This window comes from Hylaeus anthracinus, unplaced genomic scaffold (genome assembly GCF_026225885.1).
Source record: "Hylaeus anthracinus isolate JK02 unplaced genomic scaffold, UHH_iyHylAnth1.0_haploid 3, whole genome shotgun sequence".
Taxonomy (NCBI): Eukaryota; Metazoa; Arthropoda; class Insecta; order Hymenoptera; family Colletidae; genus Hylaeus; species Hylaeus anthracinus.
Genome location: NW_026535284.1, coordinates 3,620,254 through 3,637,440, shown reverse-complemented (window position 1 = coordinate 3,637,440; position 17,187 = coordinate 3,620,254). Strand labels below are relative to the sequence as shown.

Genomic DNA, 17,187 nt, shown 5'->3' with positions numbered 1-17,187 from the left:
ACACACACACACACACACACACACACACACACACACACACACACACATACACACACACACACACACACACACACACACAAATATTGGCGAAGGTTATATAGCGGTTAAGGCGCGTGGAGAAGTTTAAGAGGAACGTGAAATGGAACGACCAGCGGGTAAAGCGCAAAACTGAGTGCAAAGTTGTCAGACATATGTGGCGGAAGTGTTGAAAGACACGGCGAACTGTCCCGTCGTCGTTCAACCGGAAGCTTTTATCGTTCCCGAAACATCGAGCAACTTTTCCTTGTCAAGCGAATAAAGGCAGCGTCTGTTGTATCTTCACTCTCGATACCACTGTTCTACACCCCCCACCCTCGACTTCCGGCCGATTAATCTTTATCGATTAGCTCGTTGTTTCACGACCATGAAGAAAAGCGTTTGGGAGAAAAAATACGGGGACCCTTGGTCGAGGAATTCGTTTTGCTTCGAGGATGTAGAAGCGATGGTCATTTCGTAGCTTTGAGTAGTGAAAATGAATATCCATTGGAAGTTCATGGAGAAAGAGTACGTAGCAAACGAAGCCTCAGGTGATATAGTTTAATTTTATTCTGTTTGATTTATCGTGTGCGAGGCGAAAAGTTACGATACAGAAAGAGATGCAGCCGAGAGAATAGAAAAAAGAGAAAACGATAGCAAACATGTCAGGAAGCGTTAAAGAGATACTTTGTCCTTGTTCAGTTTTCTCAAAGGACGCAGAAGGAGTTCAATCACCCCTAACCACATCAACATTTTTAAGCTACGCTTTCTACAATACCGGTAACCCCATGTCAGCGATCGATCATAACTAGTAAGAAAAAAATATATGCAAATGTGAAGTGATATATTATATAACACTCTTCTATCCCGTTTATAGAAGCAAATACAAATGGATTAATAACGCAATAAACAGGCAGTTAGTCTTATAATTATTCATATCCTCTATGTTTATTGAAGAAAATTGTCTAAATTAAATGCTAGATTTGTTATTTCCAAATAACTGTTTCATTATAAGTATGTATGCGAATAAACTTTAAGCATGATACATTTACGATGAGTTTATTTGGAAACATCAAACGTAACATTTAATTTAGAAAAATTTCTTCAATACACATGGACGGCACGAATACCTATAAGATTGACTGTATGTATATACTGTATAATAATAATAATAATAATAATAATAATAAAACAACAAATCTGGATCAAGAAGGTCCTACATAGTGATACCGAGTGTTCTTTGGTTTAGATTTATAAATTGGTCAAATTGTTACCGCGACAGAGCAATTCATTTTCGTGCAATGTAGCCTTAAAATAGAATCGTGGACGCGAGCGTCATATCTTTCAAACGTCAGTGTGAATCCTTGCCCGGATTAAAGGGATAGAAGCCACTATTCCCGCGATTCATTAAAGTCTCAATGGTAACAGTCTGGCGACAAAATCGGGTTTATTACGTAATCCAAGGATATTCGGCTCCAAAATGGTCCCAGTGATCTCGCTTTATCGCGCCATTGCCACACACAAATTATGGACACTGGTTGGGAAACGTCCCCGTTTTTACTTTAATTTTGTACTTGCACCAACCGCCGCGCCGTTCCAAAGCTATGAATTCCCAACACTGAGTTATGGTTGAAATACAGAGGAGAAAATGAAACTAACTAAAACTTCCAAGAAGCTGTGTGAACCATTATTGGCTTGCTATGAACGGTCGAATTCTAGAGAAAATTGTATGCGGTGTGTTCAACTTCATGATAAAGGAGGCATTTACTGTCTTTTGTCGACCATATTCAAATAATAATACTCGATAGTTCGAGTACTAGCAAGAAGATCCACCGGAGCTATCCAAATTTCGATATTAATTCCAAGTAGAATTTAATTAGTTCATGAATAATGGCTGCGACGAAGAGGAACGACGTGGATAGTAGTAACCGCATCGATCAGTCATTTCCAGTTTGTAGGATAGCAACGTCGATTGCCATTACAAACTTTGTCTTATCTATCCGTGTTTTCGTGACGTTGATATTCATCAATTCCCAAATTGAATCCTGACAAGTATGAATTTCCTCTGCGTTACATTGACAGATATATTGACTCAGCATTTTATGAATACGAATATGTATGGGACTGACTGTATACCGCACAAAACAAATCGCATAAAACTGGACCGCACAAAAACAGACTGTATTTGTGTTGCCGGGGTTACTGTCTCCGTTACTCTATTTAATTAAATGCAGTAGCGTAATTATTACAATTATTTTAAATTCACGATATACAGATGTTGACCAGTGCAAACATCTCACGGTATTTAAATTTTCATTTAAATGCGCTGCAGTTATATATCATTATTCTCAATGTATTATTCTTAATAATAATTATACAGTTATTAGTAAAAAAACTCTTCTGAATGTTTATGCAAATGCATATTTTTATAAAAAAAGTAAGTTCTTGCGCATCTGCAACAGTCAATGCTTCGAGTCGGGACAGTTAAATTTATATTACTCGATGTTACCGACTATTGCACTATGACTTGTATCTATTAGTGTTGCATGTAAAATTGTATGCATTTATAAATAATTAAAGAAAACAAGCACCATTTTTGTCAAAATACGGGACTGGTAAAATTAATACAAATGTGAAATATTTAGATAACAAGTTCGTAGAAGGCCTCATATTCCGTATGTGACATGATATTTATAGATAGATTTCGTTTGTTAATTAACACCATTTTATTTAGAAAAAATGCTTGTGGTTTATTGCAATTCAAATTAGAACACATCACAATAGACGGAAAATGTATTATTAATATTGTTCATTTTCCCTCTATATTAGCATACTTCTCATGCATATCTGTAAATTTTTCATACATATCTGCATATTCTTCATGGATATTTGCATATCTTTCATGCATAAACGGCGTATGTCTTTTGCATATTCATCGTGCATAAGCATCCAAAGTCTAGTCATTGGGATCAGTCGACAGTGCGCTGATCGTTAAATACGGGTATATTAATTAAGAGATACCTGAAACACACGCGTTGGACACTATTCGAATCGATTTACGGAGACCAAACATGATTAACCCTTTCGCTACCGCCCCGCTAGCGATCCACTCCATCGAGGCGATCCCTCAGACAGGGAGTATGGGAATAGTGCACATGTTCACCACAGACAGTATTGAGACAAAGTGAAATAAAGCGGTATTTGGGAACATTTTAGGCGTAAACGTAGATTCGGGATGCAAAGTATAGATGAAGGAATAATAAAGGAATAATTTCTTGACGAAGAACGAAATTACGAAATTTTATAGCAAGCGACTATAATTTAGCGCATCGGCAGATTTAATTTTCGCGAGGAGTCGGTGAACGATCGTGTCGTATTGTAACGTAGAATGTATTAGAGAGAGGCAGGATGACAGAGGATATTAATGTATCATTTACACGGCTCGACGCTCCAAGTTATATAGGTGACCGTGATAGGCTGAGCTGTGTTGTGCCTGGCGCAACATTCCTGTCCCCATGGGAGGCCAGTGCCAATCTAACTCGAACTAATTATTCACACCTCTGGTAACATATGGGCGAAAGAATTTATCGAGGTTGAAGTGTGTCTATCATAGTTAGATACACGTTGATACACGTTCTTGTAAGATACAGAGTGGATCGAGAATAATTGCACGCTTAGCTCTTCGAAAATAACTGCATGTAAAGAAGTAGCATATTAGTAACATGTACACTATTATCAAATATAATTATAGTAATTTATCACTAAAATTAAAAGTATGACGTCTTTAATTTTTGTAGGAGCACTTGTAATTGAATGAATATTTCACAATGCGAATAGCATAAATGAAATGTGTGTATTGGTGTTCTCAACATTTTAAAAAAAATTATGTTTCAAAAATTGAATTTTATAGTAATAATAATTGAAGTTAAAACATAGTGTACGTATAAATTTATGCGAGTTAAAATAAATTTCATTTTTGAATAATGTGTTTCAACACAAATACGTAATTGGATTTAAAAGTAGATAATTTATTTAAAAATAATTTTAAAAAAGTTTAATTCGATCTATCAATAGTCGCTGTTTCATAAACTCAGGCCTCGAAGTGCTTTATTATGAAATCACTACGTCGATACTTTCGTGGGATGATTATTAATCTCGAGCGAGTTTAATTTACTGTTAAAGTTTCGCTCAGGCCTCTGTGACTGTATGGCCTCATGGAAACTTTCTGGGCAGTGAAAGTTTCCCGTTTAGCAATTTCGCGTTCGTGAAATTGATTGGAATATCTCGGGACTCAGGGATCAAAATCGAGAAGTTTAGCGAAAGTCCAAAGTAGCTATATCTAATCTCTATAGAGATTAGCGAACAACTCGAGAAGTTCGATTATGAAGAAAATATACGATACGCTCGTGGTTCCTCTTCTGTCAGCGACTAGGTCAAAGGAACAGAACAGCATATCGAGTTCAGAGATTCTTATCGAATATTTCAGATATAAGATGAAACATTAAACACGAAACTGAAGATGTAAACAAACATCTCGAGGAAAAAGTGGATCGTCCAAGTCGAATTTTGAAATCACAGTATTTATTTATTTGCTAAGTACAATACATGCATTCAATTACGAAATAATAGCTGGTAGCATGAAGTCGCTTCTGTGTAAAATTGCCACTCAACAATGTGTTAAGGTATGATTTTATAAGAATAAATCCTTAGAAAGTTATCTGATAATCAACACACTGTATATGTTACAATTTGTCTTTATATCAGTTACAATACTACAACATTGCAATTACCCCATTTCATGAAATCTCAGAAAGTATTGATTTGAGATCATATTTTTGTCGATTATAGTATACCCCTCTCCAAACCAAACACTCTTGTGATATATCTGCATATCGTTAAAAACAAAGGAGACATTTTAGGTTCAAATCTCACTTACACAGTAGGATGATTCAATAGCAAGTACTACCTAGAATAACTTGTTACTTATTGATTTTAGTTGCATATAATGAACTATGTAATCCAGTCTTTGTCATTGTCTTGTCAGAATCTTCTATATGTGATCATCGGGTGCAAAATAACGAAACGCCTTATCCTTTTTAATTAAGCCTTTTAATCGGAAACACTCGCGTAGCCCGTGTGTCTGTTCTCCACGAATTCTCTAACAGAACTAACTTACGAACTAACCATTCGTTCGCTCACGCATCACAGACATTATTTCTTCGTTCTCAACTATCGCTTGTACCCTATTTGAAGAAACGCATTCACCCCTGAGGAACATACGACCTACTCATCTAAACATCCGCTTGACATTCAAACCAATAATTTAACATTCACTCAATACTGTCGCGCAGCATGCACCTAGATCCATTCAACCAGCCGTACCAGTTAAAAAACTAAACATAACGCCTTGTCTTAATTGCCCGTCGCGCGGCGACAAAATCGCGCGTAGCTAAGCCGCGGCAAGAGTGAGGGCAAGGTGTAGGTTTTAGTCGCGTTAACTTAAACGCCGCGCGACCAAGTGACAAAATTCAAACCAGCTCGAATCGTGTTGCTCCTTATCCAACTTTTAGTTACTAAAAGGTATTCTGAAAAGGATGTAATAGACTTGTGATGACGAACTCATTGCATCGCAAGTCCTTGCATCATCTTCCAAATGTCTGCGAAGAATTAATAAACTTTCACCATCGTGTCTAAGATGTTGCACTTGTAAAGCGTGGCATTCCACGCACCTACTTGTTATATCCAAAGATATCATTACAAATTTGCAGCCATTAGCTCGCTATTACTCGCGACAAAGGATAAACAAATGATTTTTTGTCGCGAGTAATACCGATTACCAGGTCTCACCACGTGGAGGTTGCTGCGAGTGGAGACCCGCGAGGGAGATAGAAGGAAACAAAGTTCCTTCGATCTCTCTCTGTAGAATCTTAGAAACTAAGTACGCGTAGAAGGAAATAGAAGGAAACAAAGATCCTTCGATCTCCCTCTGTACAATCTTAGAAACTAAGTACGCGAAGAAGGAAATAGAAGGAAACAAAGTTCCTTCGATCTCCGTGTCTGTCTCTATCAAACAATCGATATAACTAAGGAAATGAAGCTAACACGCGAGAATAGACGCGACGCGACGCACATCGTACAATCGACTTACTAGGTCAGTCCCGTTTCCTCTTGGCGAGTCCGATTCGAGAGAAAGACTGACGTCTCCGATCAGTACTCAACTCCCTGCGTCCGCAATCGGAACTACCGTAGGATCCGGCTCAAGACGACCGACAGGTAGACTCTCTGCATCCAAGTCGAGAATCAAATTGACTCAAAATCAAGATACAAAGAGATATCGTCTCTGCATCTCCCCATCGGGTCATTGCTGACCCCGCCTCGGGCGCGAGAACTGACACCGCCACGTTTTCGCGGGAGCCGATCGGTCAAGCCGACTTTTCCAGGTAGGAGGGGTTATGCCTCGCAACGGTTATGGCCTGCCTCTGTCATATACGCCCACATTCAGGGGAAATACCCTATCCGCGTCTTCCCCAAAATCATTGTTGTATTCGAGTCAAAATAAGGGAAGTAATTTCTCTGCGTGACTCTATACCGAAGACGTCTTACGAGAAGAAAACTCTCCAAATGTTGTTCGAAGCCAACAATAATTTGAGTTCAGTACGTCTTACGATGAGGCATTACTCTGATCGTGTTTGTATACAACTCGGCCTTGGTCATAAACCGACTTACGCGAGGGCCCACTACCCGAGCAACCCGTTTCACCCGTCTTACGAGTTGGCAGACTCTACCCGAGTGTCGAAGCCAGCAACGACCCAACTTGACACGACTTACGATAAGATAACTCTCTGAATCTTGTTCGATAGTCAAAGTGCACCGACTCGGCATGTCTTACGAGAAGAAAACTACCCTGCACCTTGTCCGAATCCCAGGTAGATCTGACATAAGACGACGAACCAGGAGAGAGTGCGGAATTCGGAACGTATTGTCTTTCTCTCGAATAAGACTAACTAGAGGACGGCAACCGACTGTTCAGTTCGGTCACTTGCTTATTACATGAAGTCAAGTGACCGAAATGGGAATCGAAACAACGTGACAATATAGGCAAATGAACCAACAAATGAAGCTACTTATTTACGATTGTTTGATAAGAGACAGGCATTCGTTCGCGCGCGGCTTAAATTAAACTACAATAAGTACGCGAAGAAGGAAATAGAAGGAAACAAAGTTCCTTCGATCTCCAATTATGTACAATCTTAGAAACTAAAGGACGAAAAGGAAATAGAAGGAAACTAAACTCCTTCGATTTCCTGGTCTGGTTCTGCCAAGCAATTATTGAAAATTTCCCTTTTTTAAAGGGGAAAATGAAGTTACAATGAAATCGCGAACACGACGCGACCGTGCAAACTTACTGGGTCAGTCCCGTTTCCTCTTGGCGAGTCTTTAGCAAGAGAAAGACGATGTCTTTCTCTCGAAAAAGACTAGCTAGAGGACGGCAACCGACCTTTCTGTCCATCTACACGGTTGGTCACTCTGCTTATTGCATGAAACAATAATGACCGACATTGACGAAATTACGCGCCCGAGGGCGGCCGAACAAACAAGAGAAAAACGGGTAATCATTACTTGGCCTTATGTTCTAACGCAACTTAGAACTAAGGTTCCCACGGCGGATGCGATGTCTTCGCTCGATGGAAGCGACATATTCGTTCGATGAAATACCTAGATAAGAGAAACTGAAAATCAGAATAGACATACGTATACAGAAGTAATATAATAAAATAATTTGAAAATAAAAAAGGAAAACTATCAATTAAAATATCGAGTCACATAAAACTCCATCGATCAATGCATATGAAACAATCGATCGCAGCAATTCGAAGAAACAATTCAATTGCGTGTCGTTTCCCCACCATGCGAAACTCCCTAGCAAAGAGAAATCAAAGCACCAGAACAATCAGGAAATATGAATAATACCATATAAAATAATTAAAGTAATATTAGTGCCGAATGAAAAAATGATAAATAATGAAAAATTAATACGAAAATAGAAATTAACCTACATAAGAATGAGAAAATTAAATTAAAAAATAGCCTGAAAATAAATATGCAAATTAAACATAATGTTGTATACATTTAGTTAAACCTAACCAAAGACACGTAATTGTGTCTTGGAATACAGGGAAATATAAGCGAGAATGATGATAACATTGAAAAAATGAAGAAAAAATAAAAAATTTGCGTTCGCTCACCAGTGCTGATCATCATTTACCAATCGGTCAGTAGTGGTCAGTAGTGGTCAGTAGTGGTCAGTAGAGGTCAGCTTTGGGCAGCATTGGTCACCCCCTGGTCATCCTAGGCCAGCCTTGGTCCTTGGTCGGCTCAACGCGCACACGCGAGGTCGGTACGACCTTTATCGCCCGAAGTATACGCGAGGACTGAAGACTCTGACGCTTGGGTACCTATCAGTCGGAGAAGGCCGAACGCGGATTGGTCGACGCGGATTGGTCGTGGCGTGTCAGCAGAGTCTGTCCGATCCAAGGACAATGGAATTGACGAAACGTCAATTAATATTACAGAAAACTGATATTCTCGATCATTGTTTAAACAAATATTGTTAAGAATTAATTTAACTATTGTAAAAAATTAATATTTAATTGGTTCAATCAGTAGGTATTAAAATATTAACAAATTGGTCACGATTACTGTATACAATGAATACTTATTCTTAATCGTAATTGTTATTAACGTTTAATATAAGACTGAATGTTTCTTATACGCATTACAAACGATTAATTATGTCGGAGATATTAAGTTGTAATTAGTCCAAACAATAGTTATAGAGAAAATAGATAATTAGACAGAATAGATGGACTCGAGTGTTCGTTTGATACGTTGAAACAAAATGCCTACGTGACATATTACATATACATATTATTCATACTACATACAAATCAAATTCTCGATCATTGTGTAAATAAATATTGTTAATAATTAATTTTTAATTGTAGCACTCAATAGATATTAATATATTGAAAAATTTCTTACGATTACTGTGTTCGATGAATACTTATTTTGAACCGTGATGGTTTTTAATATTTAATTGAAGACTGAATGTTACTACATGCATCGTAAATATTCAATGAACACGGAGATATACATATTTAATGCATTTTGAACTGTCAGATTATTATACCAATGAATAGAAATCGTCTCAACGTTTTTACTCTATCATTACATTTGAGATTGGTAAAATGATAGATTAATGATAGATCATTGATGATAATGATAGATAAATGATAGATTGATATGTAGTATGAATAATATGTATATGTAATATGTCACGTAGGCATTTTGTTTCAACGTATCAAACGAACACTCGAGTCCATCTATTCTGTCTAATTATCTATTTTCTCTATAACTATTGTTTGGACTAATTACAACTTAATATCTCCGACATAATTAATCGTTTGTAATGCGTATAAGAAACATTCAGTCTTATATTAAACGTTAATAACAATTACGATTAAGAATAAGTATTCATTGTATACAGTAATCGTGACCAATTTGTTAATATTTTAATACCTACTGATTGAACCAATTAAATATTAATTTTTTACAATAGTTAAATTAATTCTTAACAATATTTGTTTAAACAATGATCGAGAATATCAGTTTTCTGTAATATTAATTGACGTTTCGTCAATTCCATTGTCCTTGGATCGGACAGACTCTGCTGACACGCCACGACCAATCCGCGTCGACCAATCCGCGTTCGGCCTTCTCCGACTGATAGGTACCCAAGCGTCAGAGTCTTCAGTCCTCGCGTATACTTCGGGCGATAAAGGTCGTACCGACCTCGCGTGTGCGCGTTGAGCCGACCAAGGACCAAGGCTGGCCTAGGATGACCAGGGGGTGACCAATGCTGCCCAAAGCTGACCTCTACTGACCACTACTGACCACTACTGACCACTACTGACCGATTGGTAAATGATGATCAGCACTGGTGAGCGAACGCAAATTTTTTATTTTTTCTTCATTTTTTCAATGTTATCATCATTCTCGCTTATATTTCCCTGTATTCCAAGACACAATTACGTGTCTTTGGTTAGGTTTAACTAAATGTATACAACATTATGTTTAATTTGCATATTTATTTTCAGGCTATTTTTTAATTTAATTTTCTCATTCTTATGTAGGTTAATTTCTATTTTCGTATTAATTTTTCATTATTTATCATTTTTTCATTCGGCACTAATATTACTTTAATTATTTTATATGGTATTATTCATATTTCCTGATTGTTCTGGTGCTTTGATTTCTCTTTGCTAGGGAGTTTCGCATGGTGGGGAAACGACACGCAATTGAATTGTTTCTTCGAATTGCTGCGATCGATTGTTTCATATGCATTGATCGATGGAGTTTTATGTGACTCGATATTTTAATTGATAGTTTTCCTTTTTTATTTTCAAATTATTTTATTATATTACTTCTGTATACGTATGTCTATTCTGATTTTCAGTTTCTCTTATCTAGGTATTTCATCGAACGAATATGTCGCTTCCATCGAGCGAAGACATCGCATCCGCCGTGGGAACCTTAGTTCTAAGTTGCGTTAGAACATAAGGCCAAGTAATGATTACCCGTTTTTCTCTTGTTTGTTCGGCCGCCCTCGGGCGCGTAATTTCGTCAATGTCGGTCATTATTGTTTCATGCAATAAGCAGAGTGACCAACCGTGTAGATGGACAGAAAGGTCGGTTGCCGTCCTCTAGCTAGTCTTTTTCGAGAGAAAGACATCGTCTTTCTCTTGCTAAAGACTCGCCAAGAGGAAACGGGACTGACCCAGTAAGTTTGCACGGTCGCGTCGTGTTCGCGATTTCATTGTAACTTCATTTTCCCCTTTAAAAAAGGGAAATTTTCAATAATTGCTTGGCAGAACCAGACCAGGAAATCGAAGGAGTTTAGTTTCCTTCTATTTCCTTTTCGTCCTTTAGTTTCTAAGATTGTACATAATTGGAGATCGAAGGAACTTTGTTTCCTTCTATTTCCTTCTTCGCGTACTTATTGTAGTTTAATTTAAGCCGCGCGCGAACGAATGCCTGTCTCTTATCAAACAATCGTAAATAAGTAGCTTCATTTGTTGGTTCATTTGCCTATATTGTCACGTTGTTTCGATTCCCATTTCGGTCACTTGACTTCATGTAATAAGCAAGTGACCGAACTGAACAGTCGGTTGCCGTCCTCTAGTTAGTCTTATTCGAGAGAAAGACAATACGTTCCGAATTCCGCACTCTCTCCTGGTTCGTCGTCTTATGTCAGATCTACCTGGGATTCGGACAAGGTGCAGGGTAGTTTTCTTCTCGTAAGACATGCCGAGTCGGTGCACTTTGACTATCGAACAAGATTCAGAGAGTTATCTTATCGTAAGTCGTGTCAAGTTGGGTCGTTGCTGGCTTCGACACTCGGGTAGAGTCTGCCAACTCGTAAGACGGGTGAAACGGGTTGCTCGGGTAGTGGGCCCTCGCGTAAGTCGGTTTATGACCAAGGCCGAGTTGTATACAAACACGATCAGAGTAATGCCTCATCGTAAGACGTACTGAACTCAAATTATTGTTGGCTTCGAACAACATTTGGAGAGTTTTCTTCTCGTAAGACGTCTTCGGTATAGAGTCACGCAGAGAAATTACTTCCCTTATTTTGACTCGAATACAACAGTGATTTTGGGGAAGACGCGGATAGGGTATTTCCCCTGAATGTGGGCGTATATGACAGAGGCAGGCCATAACCGTTGCGAGGCATAACCCCTCCTACCTGGAAAAGTCGGCTTGACCGATCGGCTCCCGCGAAAACGTGGCGGTGTCAGTTCTCGCGCCCGAGGCGGGGTCAGCAATGACCCGATGGGGAGATGCAGAGACGATATCTCTTTGTATCTTGATTTTGAGTCAATTTGATTCTCGACTTGGATGCAGAGAGTCTACCTGTCGGTCGTCTTGAGCCGGATCCTACGGTAGTTCCGATTGCGGACGCAGGGAGTTGAGTACTGATCGGAGACGTCAGTCTTTCTCTCGAATCGGACTCGCCAAGAGGAAACGGGACTGACCTAGTAAGTCGATTGTACGATGTGCGTCGCGTCGCGTCTATTCTCGCGTGTTAGCTTCATTTCCTTAGTTATATCGATTGTTTGATAGAGACAGACACGAAGATCGAAGGAACTTTGTTTCCTTCTATTTCCTTCTTCGCGTACTTAGTTTCTAAGATTGTACAGAGGGAGATCGAAGGATCTTTGTTTCCTTCTATTTCCTTCTACGCGTACTTAGTTTCTAAGATTCTACAGAGAGAGATCGAAGGAACTTTGTTTCCTTCTATCTCCCTCGCGGGTCTCCACTCGCAGCAACCTCCACGTGGTGAGACCTGGTAATCGGTATTACTCGCGACAAAAAATCATTTGTTTATCCTTTGTCGCGAGTAATAGCGAGCTAATGGCTGCAAATTTGTAATGATATCTTTGGATATAACAAGTAGGTGCGTGGAATGCTACGCTTTACAAGTGCAACATCTTACACACACTGGTGAAATTTTATTAATTCTTTGCAGACATTTGGAAGATGATGCAAGGACTTGCGATGCAATGAGTTTGTCATCACATGTCTATTACATCCTTTTCATAATACCTTTTAGTAACTAAAAGTTGGATAAGGAGCAACACGATTCGAGCTGGTTTGAATTTTGTCACTTGGTCGCGCGGCATTTAAGTTAACGCGACTAAAACCTACACCTTGCCCTCACTCTTGCCGCGGCTTAGCTACGCGCGATTTTGTCGGCGCGCAATTTGAGTAAGGCGTAAGACGGAGATGTAGTGTCGGCTGGTCGCCTCCACACCTTTTTACGCTCATTGAACGTCGTTGAAAGCGTGGACTGCGGTGGAAGTGATGGAAATGGTTGGATCGCGGAAGCAGACGAGGGAAATCGTCGATCAGCGATAAATAAAAAATAGAAGTAGGCTTCAATGGAACGACATGGCCTGTGAATCTCGAAACATCGTCGATTCTTTTTGGAAACTTTTCAACGCCTATTTGCCGCGAGGCCGAGGGGCTTCGTCAGCATGGAAATCAGCAGTGAATCGCGTCGACTGGCGTCACGACGAACGGATCAAAGCCGCTTTTGTTCCCACGTACGAAAAGTCGTTGGAGTGGTCGTGAACGAAAGTAGGAAGTACACGTATATTCTGGATCGGCGCGACAGAGTTCTCTTGGTTCTGAATTATCGTTGAACGGGTGGAGAGAGCTCCCTTTACAATCCTGACGAACTCATCAGTACGCAATTCTCATTTCACCTCTTTGGACAGAGGATTTTCGCGGATTTCAGAGTTTCAGAATTTTATTTCAGTCTAGGCGCTGAATACTTGCAAATTGTATTTTTCATACGTGGAAAATTGATGGAAGTAAACTACAAACACCTGTGAAAAGCGACAAAGTGAAAGGAAGTCTACGAAGAGCTTGTGCTTATGGATCAAAACGAGCTCAGAAGTGCATTATTTCCTGTGAAGAGATATTTTAAAGGTGTATTCTATATAGTATGATCGCGATTTTTTATCTTCATTTAGACTTCAAAAAGAAGAATATTACTGAATTTGACATGTATATTTTTTTAACCGAATAGTTTAGTTTAATTAGTTTATAGTTTTCTGTATTTTCATATAACACCATTAATATATCATTTATGCAAAATTATTCTATATCTTTTTTTTTTTTAATAATATATTCAAAACATCGATTCTTTTAAAGGGAAGAATAGCTGGATAAGGGGATCAATTGTCCTCTGAACCAAATTCGACTTGCGATTGGCTACTCGAAAAAAAACAATACATGCCAAGTTTCAAGAAGGGATTAAAGTACAAAAATCGAAAATCGCATTATTGTTTGATTTCTCCTAGAAAAATGTATTAGAAATTTTGAAAACGATTTAAGGCATTTAAGATAAAGAAACATATATTATTGAATTTTCAAAAAGTTTTAATTACAAATTTTTGCTGAGAAAAATAAAGGGAAAAATACTGATTTTGTTACAAACGAGTGCTTTGTACAGATAACGTCACTCGTTAAACCGAAGATAGATGGAAGATTATTTCGAGAAAAAGAAGCAACATCCCGACGACTTCGAAGATTTCTCTTAAATATTCCCGAGAGGTGTCATACTTTGTCTGTAATTGTAATGTATTTCTCAATTACTAGCTAAAATATGAGAAAGGATTTTTTCTTACCACGTCTCGACTGTCAGCTTCTCTGATAATGCCGTATCTCGACGGTAACGGATGCGAAATTTCCTGCGATTCTTCTCTACGGTCGCCTCATCGCGCTTCCTTCCCCTTATCCCCTCTGCCGCGAATTTATGCGAGACGCAAAACTTTTCCGCTGACGCCAGGAGCCGCTCGTTCCTTCCTTGAAAATCACAAAGAAGTCTTTATTAAAGAAAAAAGAATGAAGAATACTTTTCCATAAAATGAAGAAACCTGAGGCGGAATTGTTTGTCTGGTATTTTCTGCTCCACTAATAGCTAGTTCACAAGACCGTTTGTAATGCCCGAATATATTATACTCCAGGGATATCACAACAATTTAAGCTGCATTAAGGCTCCGGAAATGTGTTTGAAGTCGACGGAAACTTAGAAGGAGCAAGTTGTACATCTAAAGGTAATCCACCACATTTCTCTCCTTAATCCGTTATCTGGAAAACGGTTCTAGCAAACTCGGTAATCCCGCGATCCTCGTGAAATTTGTGTTTGTTACGAGTGTAATTGAATCCGCAAAAGAAGCTTATTAGTCGTGTACGTGAACGGCGAATGAATTTTCGTCGAATCGTGGCCGAAATTGAAAATGTTAAACTACATGTTCACTTACCCAATTAGCTCTAAAACTATTGAGCCGGTCAATTTATTTCACGCTTTTTGGACTTTTTTCCAAAGTACTGTATTATCGACAAAGACTTCGTGCAATCTTTGGTGAGAATTATTGCATTGAGGAACGTGGTACATATTGCATGTAAACATAATAGCTAAAGAAAGTTAACACTCAACTTGTCAATAAAGATTTCATCATACAGATGTTATTTGAAACATTTATTAATTATTAAATTCAATTTAACGGATAATTGTTCGAATCTTCTGAGGAATATTTTGATTCATATCTATAATGTCAATTTTGAAAACAGCTGCTGATGATTTGTTAAAAAGTTCAGCAATTTCTCGATAAGATTTGCCTTTCCCGCGAATTTTAATATTTTTCGTTTCTCATTTCTTTGGATTTGTGCTTTTTTCGAATGAAAAATTCACCCATTCCTTTATAAAAGTTACAGTTTGCATGTTTAAAATGAATTCTTACTTTTATAAATTTGTTTACAAACCTTAATGCCAACGTGTTCAAAACCATATTTTTTGTAATACAGGATTCTAGTTTAGGAATCGGAGAAAACTTATGAGTATACGTCATATAATTGAAAAGTCTTCTACTATTTACTTATTTTTTCAAACAGAGTCGTACCGATCTAATAAAAATTGCAATAATCTATCGTATTATTTCGACGAAACGATTTTGCAAAATGATCTAAATATTGATCAAGAAGTACACATGGTGACCAAGACGATAACGTTCGAGGCATTTACAGCTTTCGAAAAGGGTCTTAGATAGTTTCAGGCATTAAAGGAATGTAATATCACAGAACTATGTAATTATATCGAAACAATTATACATGATGCCCCAAAAATGTTGGAGTTCCTTGAAAGGGGTGGTTCAGGAGATGATTTGAAACAACTTTTTGCTTAGCGAAGATGTTGTACAAGGCTTCGTTAAGGAGATATTAGAAAACTCCGACTAATCAGAGCGCAAGTATACCGGTGGAGCGCCCGCAGTAGTATAGGCTACGCGCTAGACAGCCGCAGTAGTATAGGCTCCGATTGGTCAGGGTTTTCTGTTAGTATCTCCTTAACGCCTCGGACAACATTTTCGCTAAGGAAAAAGTTGTTTCAAATCACCCCCCGAACTACCCCTTTGAAGGAACTCCAACATTTTTTGGACACCATGTATAATGGAGTTGTCATCAAAATTTGAAATCCATAGGATTTATTTCTTCAATTTCGCGAAGAAGAACGATTGAACAATATTGTTTCTTCGAATTTATTGAACAATCGAATTATATTTATTTTATTTCACATTGTCTTAATTCTTAAATAAAATTAATTACCTACCGTTTGTTGTTCTATTATATAAAATTTCTGTTATCTGAACAATTTTGTCTTCCAATTTTGTTGTTCCACTTAGACGGTAATATTGTATACTTACAACCGTATCGCAAGTGAACCAGCCAATGTTATTACCCACAGTCGTTTCTACATACGGACGACTTTGTCTGTCGAGTCGACAGTGTCGACTAGCTTAAGATATGGAGAGGATGCTTTCCACGCGATTCTTTTCGTGAGAACCTTTCTCCGTACCCTTCAATCAGTTTCCGTTTGTCACCGCGAAGGGATCTCGAGACGGATCAAAGCGGCGAAATAAATTTTCCTCGAGGAGTCATAATAAAGCAGCTCATTCCGCACCAGCACTTTTCCCGTTCGTCTTCTTCTCCGTCGCTCCTATTTCCATTGGCCCGTCTTCCATTCTCGTCAGTCCTCGACCTCGTCGTCCGCTGCTTCTTCTTCGTTTCGAGACCTCCATCTCGACCCTTTTACAGGCAAACTCGCTTCAAATTGCCCCTGGAAATCTCATTTCCACTTGCCAAAAAAAAAGAAATAGAGAAGCAAGAAAAAAAAGAATAAGTAGAAGAAGTATTACACGCCGTCGCCGTCAGGCACGTATACACTCGGCCCGATGTCGCGCGATAGGGGACACGGACAGAATGAGACTGTTAAGGGCCTCCACGGGGCGGTGAAAAAAAAAGGGAACCATGAAGAACGTCACCGGTAGAAGTAAGCAGATGAAAGGAGATAGGAATCCAAAGACTCCCTTCTTGGAGTTTTTCTTTTCCTGCCACTTTCTTGAAGATCATCCACCGATAAGAGCGACGTTTCGTGAAAATCCACTTGTCCGGGGTTGACGCGTTCGAGTGACAGCGATTAAAGCGTCCCGTGTTCCTTTAACGCAAATACATGCATACACACGCGAGACCTTTAGCGGATCCAGAGCA

The 17,187-nt window shown here is 38.7% G+C and overlaps 1 protein-coding gene across 2 annotated transcripts in view; it reads left to right on the top strand.

The window, feature by feature from the left end:
• LOC128893690 (uncharacterized) overlaps positions 1–17,187 on the top strand; it is a 221,521-nt gene that overhangs the window by 78,314 nt on the left and 126,020 nt on the right. The gene's annotated exons all lie outside the window — the stretch shown is intronic.